Source organism: Patagioenas fasciata, chromosome 8 (genome assembly GCF_037038585.1).
Source record: "Patagioenas fasciata isolate bPatFas1 chromosome 8, bPatFas1.hap1, whole genome shotgun sequence".
Lineage (NCBI taxonomy): Eukaryota > Metazoa > Chordata > Aves > Columbiformes > Columbidae > Patagioenas > Patagioenas fasciata.
The window spans coordinates 10079572-10104005 of record NC_092527.1 but is presented as its reverse complement, the minus strand read 5'-3'; the positions used below and the strand labels follow the sequence as shown (position 1 = coordinate 10104005).

Genomic DNA, 24434 nt, shown 5'->3' with positions numbered 1-24434 from the left:
TAATACTATGACATTGGTAGCAATCCCCAAAATCACACTTATGATAATGTTCCTGCCTGTTAATTACAGAGATTCTCAGGAAAGGTGTGTGTGAATCAATAGAATCTCCACTGAATGTTTTAGTCTGCAAGTAAGAGTCCCTTTCAAAATCACATCTGTTTCCAAATGGATATATGCTTGCTACAGAGTGTGGGCTTGAGTCTTTTGTATTTAGTATAATCCAGTCACCCATAGAGAGTTAACTCACTTTCTTGGGACAGTGAATGAAAAAGTTTCAATTACAACTCTATTTCTTTCCAGTAGGGACCATAAATGTATTTTAAGTTGGTCTATGATATTCATGCTTAGCTCACTGAATTACTCATCAATGGCTTAATTTGTTTTACTTTGCGACCCTCAAAGAATTATTTCGATGGCCTTGGGGGAATACACTGCAGTGCAAGGTGTCACTTGGAAGCTTTATGTGATAGAATAAGGAATAAAGTTGTAGAAGATAAATTTGCATACTAGAGGTGCATCTGCCAATAAGCAGGTGTTATCCATGAGTGCACATCTGACTCCATGGAACCAGGAAACTGCTGTGATAAGGAAGCTGCTTTGGTGTCTGAACAGTTTGTTGGATATCAAAACAAATAAAGGGTCTGGAGCACAAGTCTGATGGGAGGCGGCTGAGGGAACTGGGGGCTTCAGCCTGGAGAACAGGAGGCTGAGGGAAGACCTTATCACTGTCTACAACTACCTGAAAGGAGGCTGGAGCATGGAGGGGGTTGGTCTCTTCTCCCAAGCAGCAAGTGATAGGACAAGAGGAAATGGCCTCAAGTTGCACTGGGGGAGGTTTAGACTGGATATTAGGAAAAAATTCTTCATGGAAGGGGTTGTGAACCACTGGAACAGGTTGCCCAGGGCAGTGGTGGAGTCCCCGTCCCTGGAGGTGTTTACAGCATGTGCAGATGTGCTGCGTGGGGACATGGTTTAGTGGTAGACTTGGCAGTGTCAGGTTTACAGGTGGACTCTGTAATCTTAAGGGTCTTTTCCAACCTAAATTAATCTATGGTTCTTTAAAATACCTTCAGGATGATCTATGCATTGTCTTGGCTGTTTCTAATCCTCTAATTATAGTGAGTCTTTACCTGAATCCCATATGCCCCCTAAACAATATTGCCTGTTGACTAGTAGCTCATCCGTATCCTTTACTTACCTTGGTTAATGTGCCACTCAAAACATGCAGTGAAGATGAGGTACAGGAGCAGAATGACCTTAATTACCAGATGAAAGGTGTAGCAGTGCTAAGGTTTTCCTGGCTTTGCAACTGGAATTATCTTAAAAGCAGAAATTTGCATCCTGTAATTACTGACCCAAAACATAATTCCATAACTGATGATGCAGCTCGCCCTTCAGGATGATTTCTGCCAACCACCTCTCTCTGAGCACTCATCCGTGTCCCCTTCTGCCCTCCTGTACCAGTGCTGGTGTGCCAGGAGCTGCTGCAGCACCTCCCTGCACCTGCAGGACCCCCGTTTCAAAAGCAGCTCAGAAAAAGCGGTGTGGCAGTAGCCTTGGGCTTTGCACCCACTGACGCACCTTGTATTTCTGTCCAGTGTGTGGTTTCTAATCTCAAGTGTATGGGATATATTGCAAAATTAAGCAGGAGCCTTCCCTTTTGAAAAGCTATGCTAGCTTTACTAGACAACAACAAAAAGCTGTTGCAAACTGGTTTGTTAGAGAGTATTAAAAATATTTGATCTTGACTTTGTATGCTAATATTTCTGTATTTCTATATAATCAGATTGTGAGTATAGAAAGATCACATTTGTCAGATGTGGAGAGTTTTAAAATATTGTTTTGTTTTATTATGAGAGTTGGCCTGAAAATACAAGTTGTAATTTGTAGATGTTTGGAGCTAAATATTGTATTAGTAGCAACAGCCTAACAATGAATGTTTTAGTTGTATCCTTGTAAATGAACACAATCTGAAAAACATGTGCATTAAAACAATCACCTTTGACGTTGTGAAGTCAAGCACCTAAAAAGCTGAAAAGTGCTGCAGCTAAACCATTTATGTAAACTACATTTTCCCTTTTTTAGGCAGGTAGGATGGAGCAGTTTAATAAGAGGAAACTACCTGAGACCGTGTTTAAGGTTGTAGGGAGTTTTCACAGTTGCTAAAGAATCTGTGGTTTAGTTGGTGTGTAGTGCACTGACTAGTTAATGGAGGAAGGTAAAAGGCTATGATTTAATTTTGAAATAAGATGTTTGCCTTGTTCATTGCAGAAGGTGGAAGGCAGATGCTGAGCAAGAAGGTACAGGAAGGGGCGGGTGTGAGCGCTCAGCCAGCTGGAAGCTGTGTGAGGAGATGGCCTCCTTACCCGGCCTTCGTCAACGAGTTCCTCAACGATGGTGAGTTGAGTCACTTAACCCAGATTTCTCATACGCATTTTGCTAAACCATTGCCGCTTTCTGGACACTTGTAGTTGTGGCATAAATCAGGGCCATGTTTGCTTGAAAACTATGACATTTTTGATTATAGGTACTTTAGAGAGAAGTGAGGGAATGATTGCAGGTACCCCAGATTATCCCGATTCTTGAGACTGCTGTTGTGAAGGTAGAATAAATTTGAGGAGCATTTGGAATAGAAAGTTTGAGTGCAGTTGGCATGGAATAGATTTATCCAGTTTAGGAACAGCTGCAGTACTTGAGAAACTGCCCTTTTTCCCCTCATTTCCTTATCAACTTTTTATTTTCCATGTGCTGAATCTTGTGTCATCTCATCCTACTGGAATGGATCGTGCAGTGATCTTTTCTGCTTCATTGCAAAGTCAGCTAAGTCAAATTAAACAGCCTTCAGGTTAAACAGCCAAAAAATTAAGCCAGATGATTTTGTACTGAAGCTGGTGAAGAGCAGTTGCATGAAAGAGTACTTTCTGCAAAAATTACATTGGGAGGTTGTCTTGAGTCCTGCTGTGAAAAGCCCCCAGAATAGGCTAAGGCTTCTAGAGCAGGATTTAAATTGTACAGGATAAATAATCAAAATTAGACAAAAAAATTGAGTAGATGTTCATTAGTTGAATCCAGTTTACCCTGTGTAAAGGGTAAAGTAGACTTGCACAAAGATCAGGATGGCACAACTGTATCTGTCAAGACTACATCAATCACCTGTGTTAGAGAACTGAAGTAGTGTTACGTGTAAACTCAGTTCTGGTCTTTATTAATAAAGTGTTTTGATCTGCAGCTTTGTGTTCTTCTAAAACAACTGGCAACCTGCATCAACAAGTTGCTAGTTTTCATGAAAGGAGCATTAAAATTTCAGGCTTTCAGTCTTAAGGAAGTCTTGTCTATAGCTGGTGTGGAGAGCAGGTTGTCACCTCCATGACTAATACAGTCTCTGAATTTATCTGGTACCAGGTATTGCCAGAGATGTAATTTTAGGCTTGGGTCTAGCCAAAGCTGGAAAATCATGAAAGCTCCGTTTCTTGTGGGGCTCTGAGGTAGAAGTCTATTCTTTTCCAGTGAAAACACTGTGGTGCCTTGGCCTCTACCAGCCCAGGTGCATTTGGAAATCTCTCTTATTGCTTAAGTTGGACAAACCAGTGGAGTTCACAAATATCCATAAAAGCAGTCACACAGTAGTCAACTCTCTTTTTATCAAATTCGGAAGGAGGATCAAAGTTTAAACTAGTATAGGCATTCTCTGCTTCTGCAGAGCAATGGTGTCTAGACTGGGCTTGGACTGTGTTGGAAGGTTGCAAAACTGCTGGAAACCCTGTACAGAAAGGGAGGTTTTGATTCTGCTCTTCTCTGTTTCGAACAGCTGTTTCTTATGTTGCGCCACAGGAAAGAGACCTCTGTGCAAGAATCATTTGAATGCATTGGAAAACAGATCAAAGCATGTTCCCATGGCAGAGAAAAATCAAACCACACATTTTACAAGCCCTTTTTGTTAGACAGCACTGTCCGCGATGCCCCACTGCAATAGTAGAGGGACAGTTCTGTGTACAGCTCCTAAACTGGCTTTTGGTAAGGGAGTTGTGGGTGTTGCAAACAATGACACTTCAATGGCAAGTTTTTCATCATGCCCTGGAGCATGAAGCTCAATTCTCTTCTTTGTCCTTGTCCTTCTCCCCTTCCTGCCCCTTGCTTTTCGCCTGCTGCTGCCAGTTTTTGTTGGTATTTTAAAACTTAAATCTCAGCTCTTCTGTGAATGTTAACAAGGTCCAAATACATATTCTGTTCATGTTTTTAGCAAGTACAGCCCACCCAAACTTAACTAAATTTAAGCCAAGTTTAAGTACAAATGGATATAATGCACAGATTTCAATAGTTTTGCATTGAGTGCATGAAGTCATGTCACAAATGTTGGTGATTACAGAGAATGTTCAAGAACTCTCTCAGAGCACGGCAGCCCCACCAGGTCTCCTGGGGGCTGGCAGCTTGGTTTATTTTCATTTGCTGTCACACAGGGAATTAGATATTCACTCGGTAAAGTGCATTTGTTCTCTCATTACACAGTAGTAATGTACTCAAGTATGAAAATCACTTTTCAGCCAGTAACAACAAAACCCTTTTAGCCTTTCAGATGCTTTTGCATTCGGAAAATTGTTATTCTGATAAAGCAATGTGAACCTGTGTTTTGGAGGGTTTTTTATAACTTTTTCAAGTGAGTATACATTGAATACATCAAAATGGAAAAAAAAAAAAAAGAATGTACGATTTCTTGTCTGTTACAATTTCCAGTCATTTATCTCTTTCTCTCATTACCAGGATGGTGCATGTGAAGTATGTGGCCATTTTATGTTTTGGGTTTGGAAAGGTTTTATTGTGGAGATGAGATTCCTGCTGTGGTTACTGCTATATGCACAAAGACATGTGAATTTATAGTTGTCTCCATTCCTGTGGCTACAATAAATCGAAATGGGAGGGAGAGCTCTCACTGTGCCAGTCAAGCAATAGAAAGATGTGAGGAGGGAAAATGAAGTATAAGCAAGTTGGAGAGCCCAAGGCAAAGTTCCCTCTGCTTTTTGCAGAGGAGAAGCAGCTTTCCTTGGATCTCTGCTTAACTGCAGTGTTCTTGTGCAATAGTGCTGTGCTAATCCTAATCAAATGGCATGCACATACAGCCCCTCTCTCTCACTGTGCATTTTTAAAGAGTGTCTAATCAAAGCAACTCTTGTGAATAAGTTGCACTTGTTAGAAATTTATTTACATGTTCTTGGATCAGTTGAGTTCAGTGTGCTGGAAGAAATAAAAACCTACTTTATATTTTTCAGACACCGATTTTTTTTTAATGTCTTTTTTTCCCACCTCAGCTGTGAATGTTGTTTAGTTTATCTTAAGGACGGTGTGATCTGACAGGGTTTGTGCTGAAGTAAACCTGCTGAAATCAAAGCTCCCTGTAGTCAATTGGAGGTGGGTCTTTTGTGAGCAGTGCTGGGGGAAGGTGACTCTGTGGGTTGTAGGTGTCCTGCTGTGGGGTTGTGTGTGGGGCTGGGGGTAGGTTCAGAGAACTTCGGCATGGGCTGGACTATAACAACCCAGGAGACCGTGGCTTATCTGATTGTAACAGCCCCAGCAGAGATGCAGTGCATGCTTACTCTCTCCCTTGTGATCTCTTTCTTTGGTGTCACAACAGGTAAGCTAACCAACATCAAAGACTCATTGCAGTTAAGCTCTGATGTATATTTCTCATTAACCACCTCTTAGGAATATTACACCTACTACAAAGGCTTCTTTTATGTATGAAATAATTGGGTCAGGGTTGTTTTTTTTTTTTCCATTCCTAATAAATAAGTGAAATGAAAGCCAATTAATTGAACTCGAAGCTTTCGTAGCTTTTCTCTTCAAAGAGAATAACCCTAGCTGAGATCAGAACAGTCAGCAGTCCAGCAAGCAGCGTGACCTGTGGGGAGGTAAGACACCAAAGGGTCACAATCCTGCTGTTCCTCCAAGTGCGGGCTCAACTCTGTTCAGCAAACAGACCCAGCCTCCAGGCCACTTCCCTCTTTCTCTGTGAAAGATGCACACAAACAAAGATGTGGGTGTTTATACATAATGGAACAATTCCAGTGAGGAAAGATGGATGAATCAGAATATGTGAATTTTTGCAAATAAATGTCCTGATGAATTTGTTTGAGACAGTTAATCTGCCTGTTAAAAACAGCTTGTGTTATGTGTACCTCCTCCTTTGAAGCTGGAAGATGGGATGTCCTTCCCCCCACCCTTCCCTCTGATTTGGACTGGGAAAGGCCTGCCCTCACACTTCACAGCTTCTGTATCCAGGCAAAGGGCAGTTTGTGGCTGGATGAAGATTCTTTCAAAATTTTGCCTTGGCACAAAAGATGGGATAATTGTGTTGTGCCAAGTGCCACTAGGAAGTGCAGTGTACATGACATGTTAGAAATACCTAATGGTCACTGTGCTCTGATGTTCTGTGTGCATCACCCAAATATCACTCCTTCCAGGAGCAGAGGCGATGTGGGGTGCACACACCACCGCAAGGTGAGTTCATGCCTGGACTGTACTAGGGGGTTTGAGGCTATGTATTTAATGAACACTGTGAAGTGTTCAGAGGTACCTTCGCTCCCAAGCTGGGGTGGTGGAAAGTGGTTTATTTTTTCAGTTGTATGTTTTCCAGCTGGATCTGAAGTAACCAAGGTAGACGCTTGTGCCAACCCCAAAGACTAGTGTGTGAAGGGACAGCGGTGACAGGTCTGGATACTGCAGGTGTTCTGTTTGTAAGAATTGTGACAGCGGATATCTGGAGAGGCCGTGGCAGGCTTTGCTTCTGGTGCCCAGCCATGATGCCAGCAGGCAGTGATTTTGGGGTTGAAAGGTTAATACAGCCCAAGCTCCTCTGCCCTCTCCCAAGCCAGCTGCAGATGATGGACTTTCAAGCTTAATGCTTACCTCTCCTTTTCTCCTGGCTTGTTGCAAAGAAAAGCTGCTCAAGCTTGGGTTCTACTCCGAAACCGCTCTTAGACAGCATGTTTTCTACCTTTATTAGTCTCATTTAAATAAGAAAAAGATTACTCATGGCAGTGAGCAGAGCTTACAGTAAACCAGGTTTTGCTTCAATGCTTTATTGAACAAGAAGCTATATCATTATTTGCTTATTGAGAAACATGCATATGTGCTGTATTGAATCACTCCTTGTGCTGGTGATGAGTGCAGGTTTATGCCCTTAGTTACTTTCCGGAATACTGATAAAATAGGAGCATATGTACCAGAAACAAAACTCCTACATGTTTTTTTGAAATTTGTTTTATAATGGGATGACTGGGAAAAGTAGGTAAAAGGCTTTTAAGAATTATTGCTTTATCCCTTTTTTGAAAGGATGGATTAAAGCATTCAAATTAAAAATCATTAAAAATTAATAAAGAAGAGAGGCAACAGGAATAATTCTAATTTCCTTTGTTGCCATATATAATGATAGCCTTAGGGTAGAGTGAGAAAAATGTAGATCGGGGTGTCAAACTCATTTTCACCGGGAGCCACATCAGCCTCACGATCGCCTTCAAAGGGCCGAATGTAATTTTAGGACTGTATATGTGTAACTATTTGTACATTTATACAGTCCTAAAATTACATTTGGCCCTTTAAAGGCGAGCATGAGGCTGATGTGGCTCATGAATAGTTACTACACTGAGTTTGCTCTTCACTGATGGCCCTCTCTGTTTTGGTAGATTAAAGTCCCTTTGGTTTTGTGCGTATTTACAGTGATTTTTTTTCCCTTGGTGTAGGTCTTGTACTCTGTTTGCTCTGAAGGTGCTCACTTCCAGCAGGCTAACTGTATGATTCAAAGTCGTTAGTGTTTATGACGCCAAGTAGCAGTAATGCTCTCAGGTCCATGCTCATGACTGTTTGTACATGTATTTCGTGGCCTGTGTCATAATATATCCAGGTTTATGGTTGCTAATGAACGCAGAAGGCCAATTTGCAAAGTAGAACAGATGGACACATAATCAGTCTAGTGTCTTAATGTCACAAACAAAATGACCTTGCAGTTACCTGTTATTCATTTCTGCCAAGGCTGTTTCAGAAACCTTGATACGCCCTCTTAAGGCTGCTGCTTCCCTGCTTACAGCAAACGCTCCAGCGTTTCCACCCGCTCACCCTGGGGCGTGCGGGAGTCCCTGGCTGTGCCAAGAGGATGGTGGCTTTTGCCTAAGAAAGCTCCTGCTGCACTGTGCCCACTTGCTGGTTTGTATTGTCAGTGTGTCACACAGATGATCACTTTTTTCCCCTGAAATTTTAAAATCTTTCCTGAACACCTTGCTGTCATGCAGCCTCTTTGACGTGTGTGCCAGGTGTTCTTGCATTTATTCTTTTGTTTAGTACCTTTATTCCTCCTCCTCAAATACATGTCATGCCTTGTTGTGGGACCTTATTCACAAAAATCATCCTTTTCTTTTCCCTTTCCCCTTTAATATAGAAAAGCATGTAGACCTGTGACTGAGTCCTCATTAAATCAGTAGGACTTGCAAAGATGTTTAGGTTTTACATTGTGCTGCACCTAGGGTATCTCACTATTTAAAAAAGAAAAGGGGAGTGGTGGGGTTGGTCCTCCACAGCTAATTTTGTATGGCTTTCCAAATAAGCATACTCAGGTGTGCATGTTGGTTTATGGGGAGAAGACAGGGCTCAGTTCCTGTTTCCAGAGGACTTGTAAGAAGGCACTGAAGCACCACTCTTCATTGTGGTCTGAGTAGTGTTTGTTGCTATTTTTAAAAATAATTAGGTTTTTCAGCTGATAATCTCAGATCTATGAGCTTCTGCCATTTCTGTACTGCAAAAACTTTCCTATTTTTCCTGTTGAAAAGCATCAATCATCACAAGAAGTAATTGCTCATTAGAGCAGAGGGAGGGGGTAATAATGTAGCATCAATAATTTAATGTGCTGCTGATCTATTAATGTTTTCCTGAGTAGGTGCATTACTGAAAGAAAAGACATGAGGCACTTAAATTCCTCTCTAGGTCTCTATTTTATCTTTGCAGTTTTTCAGAAAGTTATAAATTAGCTTGTTAACTAACTGATTTATGGGATATGCTTATTGTGCCAGTAATTTTCTACATCAGTTGTAAATTACCTTCTTTTGCCATCTGCAAAATTATATTTTACCCTTTTGCCTATGTGCATAATTTGTTACCCTGACAACGTTTATCATTCTAATGTTTTTGTGGGTTTTGTCAATTTTTCTCATGTGAATGTGATACAGCAAAAACAGATATATACCCCAATGATATGAAATTTCAAGTGACAGCACCATCTAAGGCTAAAATTAATTAACTTGCCTGAATAAAATAAATGGAAAAATTGTTTTGTAACTGCACAAAACTACATGTAAAGTAGCCTTTTTAAAATGAGTTAATATGGGAAAATCAGCACTAGTTGATTCTATCTTTTTTAATAGGTGTACCCAGTTGAATTAGCTTGACTTATAGAAATGTGAAATACGGACAACTGTAGTCATTGTTGTATTGGCTAGTTCAGTAGTAATATTACCATTGATAATCTCTTTTGAATATAAAAATATCCATGGGAATCTCTGTGGCACAGGTTGGTTTTTCAAGATGTCCCAGAATTAAAGGACATTAATTCATATTTACTTTAAGAAGCTATTTTCTGCACAACTACTGTATAACCTGCTGTAGGGATGGAAGGATAGAAATTTGCCTTTTTTGTGTATCTATAGTGCATTCTCTCTCTCTCTTTTCAAATATGTTTATACATAGTGAGATAATAAACCAAAACAAAAGCAAAACCAAAAGTGTGTCTGTTTTCCAGTATCAGAGTACGTGATATACTGTACCGGTATTAACTTTAAATTACATGTAAGAGGCTTTATTTGTCTTCTTAACCTGAAAAATGGTGTTCCACATCAGGCTTTGCCATTTAGGAATTCTGCTGATACGACGGAATGAAATCGGCAACGATAACAGCCTAGGACAAAAATGAAAAGATGGTATCTAAAACCTGATGTATTATGTAGAAGGTTTTTTTAGCATCAAGTTGTACCACCTGACCCCAAGAAAGAAAGATAACATGTATAAGAAGAGAGACCTTAAATTCTGCATATGATTTTTATTTCTTAAGTATGCTGTATTCCAGAGGAATTTTAATATAACTTATTCTTGAAAATTTCATCTTGTCAGAGAGGACGATTTGCTTTACAATTCAATTGCTAAATATAAATACAGTTTGTCTCTTTGTACAGGTTCTGCTGTTATGTAATCATAAGGTGATTTGGTTTGTGGTTTTTTCCTCATTTTTTTCTGATGGATGGATATTGAGTGGCTGGCTATTACTTGTTCTTTATCAGACAGTTATTGTAATAGGATTTTAACTCAAACTTTCTGTAGAGTTGTAATGTCATTTCATGATCTTTCACAGAGACAAAGTTATACCAGCATCTTCAGAAGCAGTGACGTGGTTTCAACTTGCCAATATACTGAAGAGGCTGCAAGCCTTGTAGCCTCTGAGCGTTACAAAATACTGAACTCGTGTTTGTTTCTGAATTTTGAAGCTCAGGTAGCGTTTTCCAGGATGACACTAGGTAAGGATGAGCTCACTCTTGCTCAAGTCAAGCTGAAGTACCTCCAGAGGGGTTCACCGTGCCGAGGTGGTTGTGGCACTGAGGAACTGCTGGGAAGAGACGAAGTGCCTCATCAAGTTTAGAAAGCCAGTGCTGGGCCAGAGTTAACTTTGTTGCCAGTAGCTGGTATAGTGATGTGGTTTGGATTTAGGATGAAAGTAGTGTTGATAAAAGTGGGATGTTTTAGTTGTTGCTGAGCAGTGCTTGCACAGAGTCAATGATTTTTATTATTTTCCCTTCTTTTTCTGCCCTTTAAACTGCCTTCATTTCAATCTATGAGTTTTAGGTTTGTTTTTTTTTTTTTTCTGTGATTCTCTCCCATCCCTCTGGGGAAGGGGGTAAGTGAATGGTTGTGTGGTATTTAGCTGCCCAGGTTAAACTACAACAATGTGCAAGCCGTCTTTAACTCCAGAGTTGTGATTTATTCATTAGGTTGTAACTCATTTTTATGTATATCTAATTGTTGTCACAGTAAAGGTGAAATTTATTGGATTTTTAAAATTGGGATTTATAAATAAACTCACTGCAATTTCTACAGATTAATTCCTGTAGATTCAGTAGAACAGTGATTTTGTTCTGTTAATCCCGATGGTTTAATTGGTTTTGAAGGCAAACTTGCAGCTTGACTATCTTCTGGCTTTCACTTGGATATGGTTTTGGTTCAGCATGTGTGTGGCTCTCTTTTGTTAGGTAGTGGTTTATGTTTAAGAGTGCATCTCTCTGTTTTGTTGCTTGTTTGGGTTTGGTTTTGTTTGTGTAGTAACTGTAATAACTGGTCACCTTATGGCAGCTTGTTCTTTTTAGTCATCAGTGTGAATCCCAAATGTGTAATCTGGATGGAAACCAGCTGGTCCATCTAAAACCTTGGCCAATTACCTGTAATTATCTTCACAGCAAGTCGTTCTTCCTCTAAACCTTCCTTGGCCTTAGGCTATTTGTCACTTCAAAACACTAAAACCATTGTTATTTCACACTCTCTTTTCTCTGACTGTGTCTCATTTGAAGTTCTTTAATGCTGCAAATCACCAGCTTAACGTAATTTTAAGCAATTGTCAGCAGTGCATTTTGGAATCAACTTAGTGCATTAACGATTTGAAAAGCTGGCAGAAAGTTCTGAGTTTGGAGATACACAGGCTGAGGGTGTTCACTTAGCTGGAAAGAAGGGAAAGACGAATTTTACTAATGTTTTATAAACTGTATATAGCAGATGTATTTTTACTCTATCAGCCTGCAGTTTACAATCTATTAATTGGATGTAAGAAAACAAAAAAGCTTTCAGCCTTTTCACTTTAATCTACCTGTTGATTTAATAATGAAATATAATCCTGTGCTTTTTTTGATCTTGTTTAATAAAGCTTCAAAGATGGAATAGGAAATGAAGAAGCAAAATTCACTTTAAGAAGAAGCTTTTGGAAGGCAGAACCTTAGAAATCTCATCTGCTGGTGATTTTGACAGGTGGTTGCAGCAATATTGCCAGGACATGAGAATTCACGTGCTAGTGCTGAAGTTAAAACAATTACAAAATATTAAGAAACAAAAAAAAAAGCAAACACAACATGAAACACTCTCATGCATTTCCTTCACATCCTGAAGCGTTACTATGAGCTGTCTTTTCTTGCATATATCTGGATGGTTTTTATTATAACAGTTTTACTGATCTGTGAGCTGACCGTTTTAGTCCTATTCATTTGTTTAGTAAGATTATACACCTGAGTAAAATGAACAGCAAACAGCAAGGTTTGAAAGCCATATGGTTTTATCTGTCTGGCCAAGAAGAGGAAATAAAACCTCTTTAGTTTACAAAGTGTTTGAATTCATTAATCTTACTCTTTGGGGTATGATAGATTTTTGTAACACTGAGATTTTTCCTAGAAAGATGGTGACATCACTTCTGAGCAACAGCTTGGTCTTCCTTGCAAGGACCATGCTCTGGTGATTTCAGCTTTAGTTTCCTTGTCCTGTAAAGGACTGCATAGTGTTTATTGGGATTTCACTTATCCCACTGAACGTTCTCACTAAAGAACATATACTATACACACAAAGTAGTGCAGCTCTCCCAAAAATATTCTATTACCATTGCCATCTGCAATAATAAAATATAAGGAAATGTGGGTGATCGTGAAAGCTTCGCTAAGAAGCTCTTCTCAGCAGACAAAGCTGTGAAAAATGCCTGTTGGTTAACAGAAAGGTGATGTGTGAGCACTGGATTTTCAAAGTAACCATTGCAGTGTGGGGGCTGACAGAACTGTAGCATGGAAAGGCTTAAATCTGTCTTGGCTTTAAACATTGTTGTAATTATTACTAAGGAGCAGAAATGTTAAATGAGTATGTGTGGTGTGTTGTTTGAGGAGTACTTGCATTTGCAAGGTCCAAAACCAAGTGGAACTGACTGAGTTTATAACTGCGTTTTGCGTAGAACATGTATATCTAAAGTAAATCACATACTTCCACAGAGAGCTGTTTATCAAATCATCAATTTCTTTTTCATCATGGTGGTTTCATGAGCTTCCATTGCTCTGTTCTGTTTAAATATAATCCTGGTGGGCTGAGAAGATCTTTGAGTGAAGGTTTCTTACTCTTCAGAGACCTTTTTAATAGACAGCTTAACATTTCCATTTAATGCCACGGCTTGTAGATTTTAGCATCAGCAAATCCCCTTTAAAAGAATACACATTGCTTCACGTGCAAAATAATGACTAATGATGATAGATAATAGATTAAAGAACAAGACCTTCAATAAAAAGTACTGATGTGCACACACTGGAGGTAATTTCAGAAGCTGGTAAAGTACTGATGCAAACTGGCACCTCCTGGGCAAACAGGCTTGTTTGCTAGTATATACTGTGGAAACAACTCCTGCACAATGTTCTTTCCCAACATGGGAATAAAACCTTGTTTTAAATATTTGAATTTTGGATGTGGGTATGTGAACGTGCAGTTTTGTACAAGTAGAACACTGCTATTAGTTGCGTGTGCTGTGGCATAGGACAAAGGAGAAGGAACAGCTACCAGAGACTTTCCAGTTGGCAGCTACCAAACCTAAATCACTAGAAAGAAACAATCCCCCTCTTCCTAAATGAATCTATTCAGTTCCAGTTAGCACGCGTAACACCTCCTACTTTTGTTAGGCAAATTCTTTATTTGCATCTGTGTTCTGTATGTAATAAAATAATGGAAGGTGGCTCAATTAGAGCACTTGGATGAGGTGCTCTCCTGAGTCCCAAGTTGGGTGTCAGATGTATTCCGGTAATTTGGAGCAGTGAGCACACCTGCGCTGCTGGGTACTTCTCCAGCCTTCAGTAAGGACCAGTGCTTTTGCAGCACCATGCTTTGTGTCACTGAGTTTAGCATGTTTTCTTGCCTGCACGTTGCACAGCTACTGAGAAGTTGCTCACCTATGAAGTGCTGATGGTATGGTCATCTCTGCTGACAATTTTTAGGGATGGCCAAAGGGAACTTGGTGAGTGTGTTGACATGAACTTCTCAAGATCTGTCTGATTAGAGCTAAAATTGCCTCGTGATTTACTGGTGCTGATGGCCCTTAAGCAAAGACCATTAGTCTGCTGAAAGACTCCCATTTGACCTAAGTGGGCCCTAGATCAGGCTTCATGTCATTAAACAGCTATATTTCCTGGTTCTTGGAGATGAACCTGCTGAATTCTTGCAATGATATTTGAATTAAGCATTAGAAACCTGATGTAGGAAGTAATGGGTGATACTCTGTAATGTAAGTTATAGGGGAAAATAGAATAGAAGATAGTAATGGTTCCAGAGGGCCTCAATCGTTATTAGTTTTGTCATTCCTCTTCCCTCTATCACCTCCTATAGTCAGAAACTGGTGTGAAGGCAGAGACCACAATCCTGGGGACAAATACCAATAACTTTGCAACCAGCTTGATGAATTCAAGCCTGCTGTGGCTTTGTGAAAGGTAGCTCACTGTTCCTGTCATAAACATGCAGTTTAAAGTATATTTATGGGAAAATACAACAACAACAAACTTTGAAGTTTTAAACCTGATGCAAAATAATTTGAAAAATGCTTAGATTAAAAAAAAAGCCAATGTAGTATACAAAATGAGTATGAGAGCTTGCTGTAACTATACAAATATGAGAGTTTTCTCATAAAACAGATGAAAATGAAGAAGTCTTTATATATAAAGATTCATTTTTTTTTTTCCACAGAAGTCGAGGCAGATTTTGCTCTCTCATGAATTTTCTAGCTCTAAATATTAAATTTCAAGAAAAAAGATATGACATTTCAGGTAACACTTGAACTTCATAGAACTACTTGGAAAGATGCCTGATTTTACTTCTCTCTCTTATTTCTCAAAAGAAACCCCAGACATCAGGTGGCCCAAGTGACTGGAGTTGTACTCAGTGATACTGCGTGGTGTCTTCTGCCCAGCAGAAGGTTGATGCTGCTCCCATCACTTGTCAGATTTGTGTAGCAAAGTGCATGTCCAGGAGATCTCAACTGTCCACAGTTGCAGATGGGTGCACTATAAGATTTCTCCTTAGCATTTATGAAATGTACAGCATATAAAAGTGTGTAGCATATATAGAATTACATGTCTTTAACATATTTACATCTCCTTAGGAGATTCTCAGGAGTGCTCCCATTTTTTGTGAGTGCTTTCCTGGAGTGGCCACCTGAGCAGTGGCACTGCTGCACTGTCACTTGGTAGATGGCTTTCCCTGAGCAGAGAGAAAAGATTTTGGGGGTTTTCTGCTGTTTGTTGCTTGGAGAGAGGAGGAAGAGAATTGAGGATAGAGTGTAGTAAATCCAAATAGCTGCCTTTTCCCTTCCATATGGTGTCTCTTTCCATTTTTCCCTCTGCAGGTTTATCCTGTGCGGCCTGTTCAATAGCAGAGAATAGACAGAAGCTAGAGAGGAATCTAACTAATTTGCAAAGCAGAATGTGGGCAATATATTTTTCAGATCCAGGTTATTTTTTATGTCCTTGCTCATTTTTCTCTGTCTTAACCTTAAAGGAGTACATCTCAAAAAAGGTTAATCTTGTCAGTTAACTCGATGGTATGTATTCTAATCTTGTATTCTGAGCATGAATAACAAAGGCTCTAGTACAGAGAAAATTAGAGGTGAGCTTGTTTTTCTTTATTCTTGATTACAGAGTTCAGTGCCTGCACTGCTCCCTTCGCTGGAAGAGCCCTGTAATCACCCTCTGCACTTCCTTTTCATGCTCTCCCACTACTCACTTAAGAACTTATTAAACTGCACACCTGCCGTGTCTTTACCCCGAACTGTAGTTTTTAACTCCCTGCTTCTACATAATTATAATACAGCCTGTGGATTGCTTGACTTCAGCCAAGTAGAAATGACAGCAGAACTTACAAAAACGAAACTTCCGTGTTGTTTAAAGCCAGTTTGTGAACAAGGACTAGAAATTATATTTAATGTAACTTTCTGAGTAAAGAGGACAGGGTAGAGTGCTAACTGGTGAATTATCATAGTATTTAGTGAATAACTGTAGCATGGTGATGTTCCCATTTGAGTGGAGATGACGGAGCAGAGGCTTGGAGACCTGCTGTAAATTTCCGTTGGATCTAACCCCTGAGATGGCACTGTTTCACAGCTTTTTTTGAGAGCCCCTTCTTGGCATATGAGCTTTGTTAATTCTTGAGGAAAAGTTTTGATTCTGGTTGGTTTTGAAGGCTCTGTTGCAAGTAGCAGGAGTTTTTCATGGTGCTTTGGCAGAGGTTCCGTAAAGAGGGCACTGCCTGTATGCTTCAGAAACACGTGGAAAACGAGGGTGAAAGGAAGAGACGGTAGCAGCCCAGGAGAATAAATGGAAGGGTTCAATCCCATGTGACACAGAATATTGCTGATTTTCTCATGAGAGCCTTAGCTACAAACACGCTGACACCCCCATAGTAAATGAGGTGTAGAAACTCATGGGGGTTGCCAGATGTTCCAGTAACACTCCTTCTAAGTAATGATGTGTATGTACACAAAAGCACAGGGACAATGTCTGCCCTGACTGATTCTCGGGGGGAGTTGAGCTGCATCCGACAGGGCCAGCATGTGGAGAAGCCTGTGGGAAGCACATGTGCTGCCATCGCTGACAGGTCAATACTGCAAGCTCTTGAAGGGCAGCAGTGCCTGATTCTGTGCCATAGATATCTACGCTGTAGCTATGTGCAGTATAGCATGATAATCACCCCTCCCACTGCAAAACCCTGGCTGGACTCTATAACCTTCACTGGGTGTAGTGGATAACAAGGAGTCCCCTTCTGAGAACTGGTATTTTCACAGTATATCAAACTTACTAGGATCTCTGAAACCTGGTTATTGCATGTATTTTGTTGAGGTGGCTCAAGTGTTAATGTGTCACTTAAAACTATATAAAAGGCGGCAGCAGAAGAAAAAAACCAATCAGCCTGATGTTGTGGCTAAATGAGCTTTTGTCAAGGACGTGAGTGAACATATAATTGTCAGTTTGATTGCAGTTCACAGCCAGAAAATATTGTATACTTGCTGAGCTCCTTGAGGAACACCTGTTAGCGGGAGGGATTCCTCTCTGACAAAGCTGAAAACTCCTTCCCAAAAGGGACATGTTTTTCAGGTGCTAGTAAGTGTTTCCCCGGGCTGTTGCTTGAGCTTGCGAACTCCACAGCACCAAAGGGAATCCTGACAAATTGGAGCAAAGACACAAAGCGTAGCACTGGGGATGCAGACAGCAGGAGGCCTTCCAGCCCTACCCACCCGCTGGGACAAAGGGGATTGTACTAAACCAAAACAGGAATAGAAATCTAGTTTTCTGCATTGTATAGCCCAGACAGTGATCTGGGGACTTGATCACAGAGTATAAAGTAGAAGTAGCTGACTTGTGTTCTCTATTTATTTATGGTATGTTTACACATACGTGATATTATTACATACATTGCAGGGTAGGCATTATTAGTAGCATGGATTTGAGAAGAGTCACAGGGCATGAGGCTGTAAATGAGTTGTGCACATTCTCTTAAATGAAGGGCTATAAATCTCGTTGAATTTTCCAACCATGTAAAATTTACCGACAGTTGGTAAAACTGCTTGAATATTAGTTTTCTGTTGTTAACAATTTATGTGAAATTGTTCTCTCTTGTCCCTTTGGCTATTTGTTATAGTAGCTCAGTCAAATATTTGTTGAAATAAAGCTCTCCTGGGGTGCACAGTTGCTTTGTATAATAGCATGGACAACATGGAGCAGAATTTATGTCACTGCCACAAATAACAATTGCAAAGTGTACCCATTGACTTTAAAAGGTAAGTGACTTGTACAGAAATTCGAAAGCACTCCAAGAGTGGCCTAAACCAGTTTTCTCTGCCTCCTCAAAATGCCAGAGCTTTTAAGAATGTTGGTTTTGGATCCTTTTAATGCTAAATCTGTATTCCTCGTTTCTTTGGCTTTGTGGAGAAGTTGTTAATGTTAGCTCAGGCTCTGGGATACAGAGCAGGAGAGAGAAGGAAGATGAAGAATTCCAAGTGGCATGACTATTCCATGTGGTAGCACAACAGTTTAGCAGACAGAAGTTTATGGACAGTTTAAAAATGCTTTTTATTTGGAAATCTGTCACACTAAGAAATTATACAAAAACTCCTGGAAGATTTTATTTAGAATGTGTCGTCTTGTTGTCTTTTTTTTTTTTCTTTCGCAATTAATAATAAAGAGACTGTGATCTCTGGGAAACCTAAGGACTGTTGAGTAGATTTTTATGCCAATATTAAAGATGTTATTATTTGTAAGAACATTTGTTATACTGTAAACCTAGGTTCACTTGGAATATTTAAAGTTGCATCAGAAGCTCTGAGCCAGATAACTAAGAGGCTGGTGTCTAGGAGGGCTTTTTATTGTGCAACAAAAGTAGGAATTGAAATGCATTTTCTTAATGGTGTCTGACTTATGACTTAATCATATCTACATCTTTATGTATTGTGGTCAAACTGAGCAATATTTATGCCATGGAACAACAGCTGTCTTCATTGGCATGCTCTCCCTGTAGGCTTTGGTGACTCTGATTCTTCTTTGCTCAGCTTTCTCCTTAGTGGATGATGTTATTTATCCTCATACTAAAAATTCAAGTTGGCTTTGTATCACTCAGTGTGATTGTTTTGATGTTTTCTCCTGAGTTGTGACTAACAATGAGGTGATTCAGGGACAGCAAAATCCGGGTGTTGCTTGGTAAACAGGATGTGCTTGGAAATGCAAAGTGAAGACTGCCCGCGATTTCGTTATTGCGCAAGAGTCCTGCCTGTTATTCCTGCACAACTGCTGCCCTGTTCATTGCTCACACTCAGCAGCAGTTGCAGTAACTCTTCAGTATTTTCATTCATTTTGAAAGGAGTTCTTGACCTATTCACATTACACCTGTGCTGAGAAATGAAGCAGGTATCGTCCCCCATAAATTATTGCTGACTTCAAATCTCTGTCTGATGACAGGCAAATTCAACAGGCACACATGTTTACACTGGTCTCAGCTGAACCTGTTCAGAATCGGTTCATAGCATAAATCTGTAATCAAGACCTAAAAAAGAGAAGCTGTTTTGTGAAGACTGAATGCATATTCAATTTATGCATAGTATACAATTGTAACACGTAATTATTGCAATATAAAAAAAGAACTATCGATGCTACAGTTCTAAAAGCTGTATTGGAAGCACTTTGTCCTTGAAAAGCTTGCCAAGGGCTGTCTCCCACCGAGACTGAGTAATAGCTAGCTCTAAAAACGATTAGCACATGTGCTGTTTCATGAAATGGGGCCTAATCCTGACTATGACTTTGAGATTCCACCAAAGTGCAAATGCTAAATAAGATGGGAAGTAAATCAGAGATCTCCTGAGGTAACATAAGAGTTGTTGTAGTAAGAGGAATATTTTGAAAAGACAGATAAAGCCGACGAATACTGAAATACGCTTTGCCTTGTAAGTTGACATTACTTTTTAATTGTGCTCCTAAAAGGTGCAGTATAACAAATTAGTTGTTAAGGTCCCAGAAGCAGCTGTTGTCTGTGAACAGTCAGTTTCTAACTGCTAGTTATGGTATTGTTTTCAGGACTAACTTGTGGCTTTTACAACTCTAGGCAACGTCAAACCTCCTGAGAGTCTCTGCTGGAGCTACGTGCTCCTGTTCTTTGTTGAATTCCTATATCTGGTTGTTCTGTGTGAGATGTGCACGCTTCATCTTACCTGAAGAGGGACCCACAACTTGATAGCTCACCTCCATGGGGTGGAGCTGGAGCCGAAATCCCAGTGTAGAAGAGGTGTCCCTGCGGTGGGGACCCCCGAGGTGGCTGCTCCTACGGAGCTGCGCTGCGCCGGCTCTTCCGAGGCCAGTGGGGAAGGCGAAGGTCCCTGCTGCTTGCCCTGGTGTCTCTCCCTTCTGTGAACCCCTGAAGACCTCAGAAAAGCTCATATCAATAGCTCCACCTTCGACTCATTGGTGTCAGTTTTTGCTGCTGACATCAGTCCAGCTGTAATTTCCGGGTGTCATTTAGAGAGTGGGGCGCTAATGCTGCTGCCGTTGTGCTGGCGTTAGAAAGTAGTTATTTCTGCTGACCAATACTGTCTGTAAGGCACCTAAGCCAAGGTACAGATTCATGACCACATCTCCTCTGCCTACCCACTGCTACTCGGCCAAGTTATAAAACCAGCACCCGTCCAAGGCCTCGGCTCTGGGCGAGAGAACTAACTTCTGACTAGTCAGAAGGGAGCTTGCCCACACCATATCTGTTACTAAGGGTCTTAGCCTTGTGATGCAAACAGATACCTGGGGTGTACCCCAGAACCAGAAACTGCAGCGTTTTCTTTGAACAAGCTAAGTAGCAGACTCTGTAAAGTCATCGTCTGAAGTCTAAGATGACAATGGCAGAGTTGCCTCTGATGAAAATTATCAGTCTCAGGATATGTATTTAGCATATTGTGCTCTCTGTGCATGCTGCAATAGCTAGTTAGGATGCTGAGCAAAAATGAGACATTGCAGAGAAGAAGGGCAACACCATAGAAACTGGAGATGTTGCTCAGCTGCTGTCTGGCAGTCTCTTGAGTGAGGAACAGTCCAGCAGTTGAGGTGTTACCGGGGTTACTGGTCATGGGTATCCAGCCTGGTTTGTCTTATCGGCAAGTTCTGGGCAGGCGTATAGGTGCCTCTGACGTGGTTTATAGGTTTGTACACGCTCAGCAACAAATGAGTCTCTCTCCTGTGTCCTGACTGACACAAGCCAGAGAGCTGAGCTGACGGTGGGACGAGGGGCCATGTCGCTCCTTCAGGCTGAAGTGAGCAGCCCCTTCGTGCCCCAGCAGAGAACGTGCACGGTGGACTTTTTAAAAATTAATATGTGTTGTACAGTGGCATAGATTATAAACTCCCTAGTACATCCTTCTTTTTACACTGTAAAGTACAAGGGCAACTAATACATACATTTAAAACTTTACCTGAATGCTGTTATCACAGGTGTGCCTTATGGTGCATTTCCGTATGGGTGTGCTACCTGACTATGACCTACATTGACTCTTCCATCTTCAACAGAATTTATGAAGTTGAAATGACTTAAGTACAGAGTCAACTCATATTACTGAAATGGTATGTATTGTTATTAACATGTTATCTCATTTGCATAATGAAATCAGATGGTTTAGAATGTTTAAGCTCTTTTACTTTAGATGTAATTGTCATTGTGTCTCTCATTATTAACTAAAAAAAGTTACAAGAATAACATGTATGAACTTTTGAAATGATTGATTTAAAACTAAAAGCCAGAGCAAATTAAGTGCCTTGAACTGATGTGATCTGGCACCAGTGAAGGACAATAATGTTTTTAAGACTCATTTATTTAGCCTTAGGCTTATTTCTAGATCTGATGTTAACGTAAGAATAAAAGCTTAAGTGAGAAGATAGACGTGCCCTATGTAAGACTCACAAAAGTTCCCTGTGTACAGACAATTGAGGCATTTTGAAAACAATGTAGAAAGTGAATAGTTTTTGCTTAAGCTTACCTTAATGCTGCCGCTGGGGCTAAGGATTGGACTTATTCTGAAAGTTTGTGTGTGTAAGATGTGTCTTTTTAAGTTGAAATCAATGAGCACTCAGCTGTTTATGTAAATGTGACAATTAAGGAAGAAGTAGCTGACCATGTACAGCTATTTGTGTTCAGTCTCCAGGTGAGGTGCATGCTTGGCTTTGCACATGTAACTCCTGTGGTCTGCTTTCTAGTGTCACCTCCTGAGTGGAGCGTCTTTCAAAAATGTCTTTTAGTCCTAAAAGGGCTGTAGCAGGCCTATGCTGGCCACTCACTAAGTTGCTAATAATTTAGAGGCAAAACTGTCCTGCCTTTGTGGAACATTTTCTAAAAGGCACAGAAGGAACACAGTTAAAAACCTACTGACTGTAGGGGAGCTGAGGAAGAACATAATCTCACTCAGTCTTTTGTAGGCTCAGCTCCTCAGACAGCGCTGGCTTAAGTGAATTGCAGAGTTTATGACCAAGCTTTGTATGACACTCTGAAAACTGACTTAAGTAAACCTGGAAAGCAAGGACTTCCCAGGAAAGAGTTTGAAACAAAGAGCTGTGACATAAGAGCAACAACACACCTAAACCTACTCACAAAGTTTCCTTGAAGAAGTCCAGTGAATTGGCTGTAGTTACTATTTTGCAGTGTGTGTATCTTGGATTGCTAAGGGCCTGCCACAAGACGGTAACTAAATGCAATAAAAAGTGTAGAATAAAAAGGGATGTACAAAGCATTCAGCTGAAGAATGCCTGCAGAGCCGCTTCAGATCCAGCCTGCGCAGGGAGAGCTGCAGAGGTCAAAGCCTCTAGTCTCTCATTCTTATCTGAAGGCTGAACAGGGCTATAATGTAAGAAGTAGATATTAATTAGCAACAATGTACTGGTTTTTTTTTTTTTTTTTTTTTTTCAGAGTAAATAGTTTAAAAGGAAATTATTGTGTTAAGAGTTCAGCACCTGGTTTGCCTTTAGCAGCCTACGTATCTGCTTTCCTCTCATGATGAAAGTTACATTTTTTACAATTAATCCCAAAGTTTGCAAGTCACAGTTGAAATAAATAGCTTGCGTATCTCTAGTGTAGTCTGTGGACAGAAGAAAGCAGACATACAAATTCAACTAAGAGAATTTTTAAAAAATTAGCTTATATGGAAAAGGTGTTACTAAGCAATTCAACTTAAAATATCCAGGTGTATGTTATTTTAGATGGACAATGCCTGAGCTTTTGTAAGAATTATTCCAAGCTCAGATTGTAATTCCATTTTCAAGTGCACATAGGTTTTAAAGTTAAAAGGAGAGGTGTTTAAACAGATATTACTATTGTGAAGATAAGGAAAATATCTACAGTATTAGACAGAAGTAACTCTTCTTCCGTCCATAGTGTCTATAAAATTTCGAAAAATTACACAAGTATTTTGACTTCTAGATCTAGCTGAAGAAAAATCCCAGTTCCACAATTGAAGATCAGACAGTGATCCAAAACACTGATTGTGGCATCGAAGAGGAAGAATTGAGATCTTGGACAACTGAGCTCTGGGAGATGCTGTTAACAAATCTGGAGTGGAACTTCCTTGTCAAACTAGAAATCCTTGCTGAATTGCCAGTTCTGCATTTGTTCTATTCAGGAGCATCATAGCCAGGGACGGTCTAAATCTGCTGATGTAAAGCTGATTTGGCGTATTGTTGTACTTCCATCAGTTGTGCTCTCGGGTCAGTGTGTCTCTAGTAGGTGTGTAATAGACATTGCACAAGATTCGCTGCCAGATTTTACTTCCTTTGCTTTGCTAGGTGGTGCCTCAGTACTATTTACATGCTCCAGTGCTTGCAATTGCATGGAAACACATATTCCTCTTTTCTTCCATGTAAATATCAGGCTGCCCCTAGAGAAGTGTCAGGATGCAGCCCCTGCAAGGGGAGGGAAGCTTTCGGTGTGAATGGAGCAGCAGGTGGTTTCAGGAAGGACAGGCTTCTGGCAACCTGCTGAGGATTTGCAGCTTGTGCAGAGAAACTGAGAAGACGATGAGGTGAGCAGGGAGCCAGGCCTTGGAGGTGCAAAAAACTTCCTGAGGACCACAGAAAAAAATGTGTTGTTTGCTGCAAGCCAGCAAGCCAGAGCTGATTAAACCTTCACCTGGAAGTGTGAGTCCATCCTGCGAAAAACTGAAGCTCTGCTCTAGTCAGGTCCCCATCACACCTGACATAAGGTGGAGCTCTTGCTTCCCTGCTCCAGTTGTATTGTGGAAGGTCGACATGTGCTCTGAATGGGCACAGACAAATATTTTATCTGGTTTGGACTGAAAACTCAATTTGGAGCTAAGGAATCTTTGTCAGTGGAAGTTTTTTATTAAAATTGGTAACTTTCCTAAAAGGTCAGGCCTCAGTGGGAAAGCACTTAAATAAATAGGTGCATTTGCAAAGAAAAACTTGAAAAATTCTCATTCAGCCGTACTTCTCTTCCACTTAGTGTAGGAGGATGCTTTTTAAGATAAAGATTTTTATATTCAAGGCTGGTGAAATTAATAGTCCTTTGACTGTTGTACCTTAAGGTTTCTTCTCTTTTCACAGGTAACTATTTTAAAAGCTTGAAATCCATTGAAAGGGGAAGGAACAGCTGCTATAGCAAATGTAACCCTTGATGCAAGCATCATAAAACATGAGGAGGTCTGGAAACTGAAGTCACTTTACTTCGAGGTGTCGCAGACCCAGTAGGAAAACCCCAAACACGTCCCATTAACAACCTGTTCAGAAAAAAAGAGGCCATAAAGAGAATGTTTTTGAAAACGTTCAGGCATATGTTTTCGAATAAATTAGAAAGCGACATCAAATGTTGCATTAATGTTTGGTGGA

General features: G+C 40.4%; 1 long non-coding RNA gene across 1 annotated transcript in view; it reads left to right on the top strand.

The window, feature by feature from the left end:
• Positions 1-2287: 2287 nt before the first annotated feature.
• Positions 2288-24434, top strand: part of LOC136104331 (uncharacterized) — a 500900-nt gene continuing 478753 nt past the window's right edge. Inside the window, exon 1 of the long non-coding RNA XR_011740242.1 lies at positions 2288-2397. This is a non-coding gene — a long non-coding RNA (uncharacterized lncRNA). The remainder of the gene's footprint in view (positions 2398-24434) is intronic.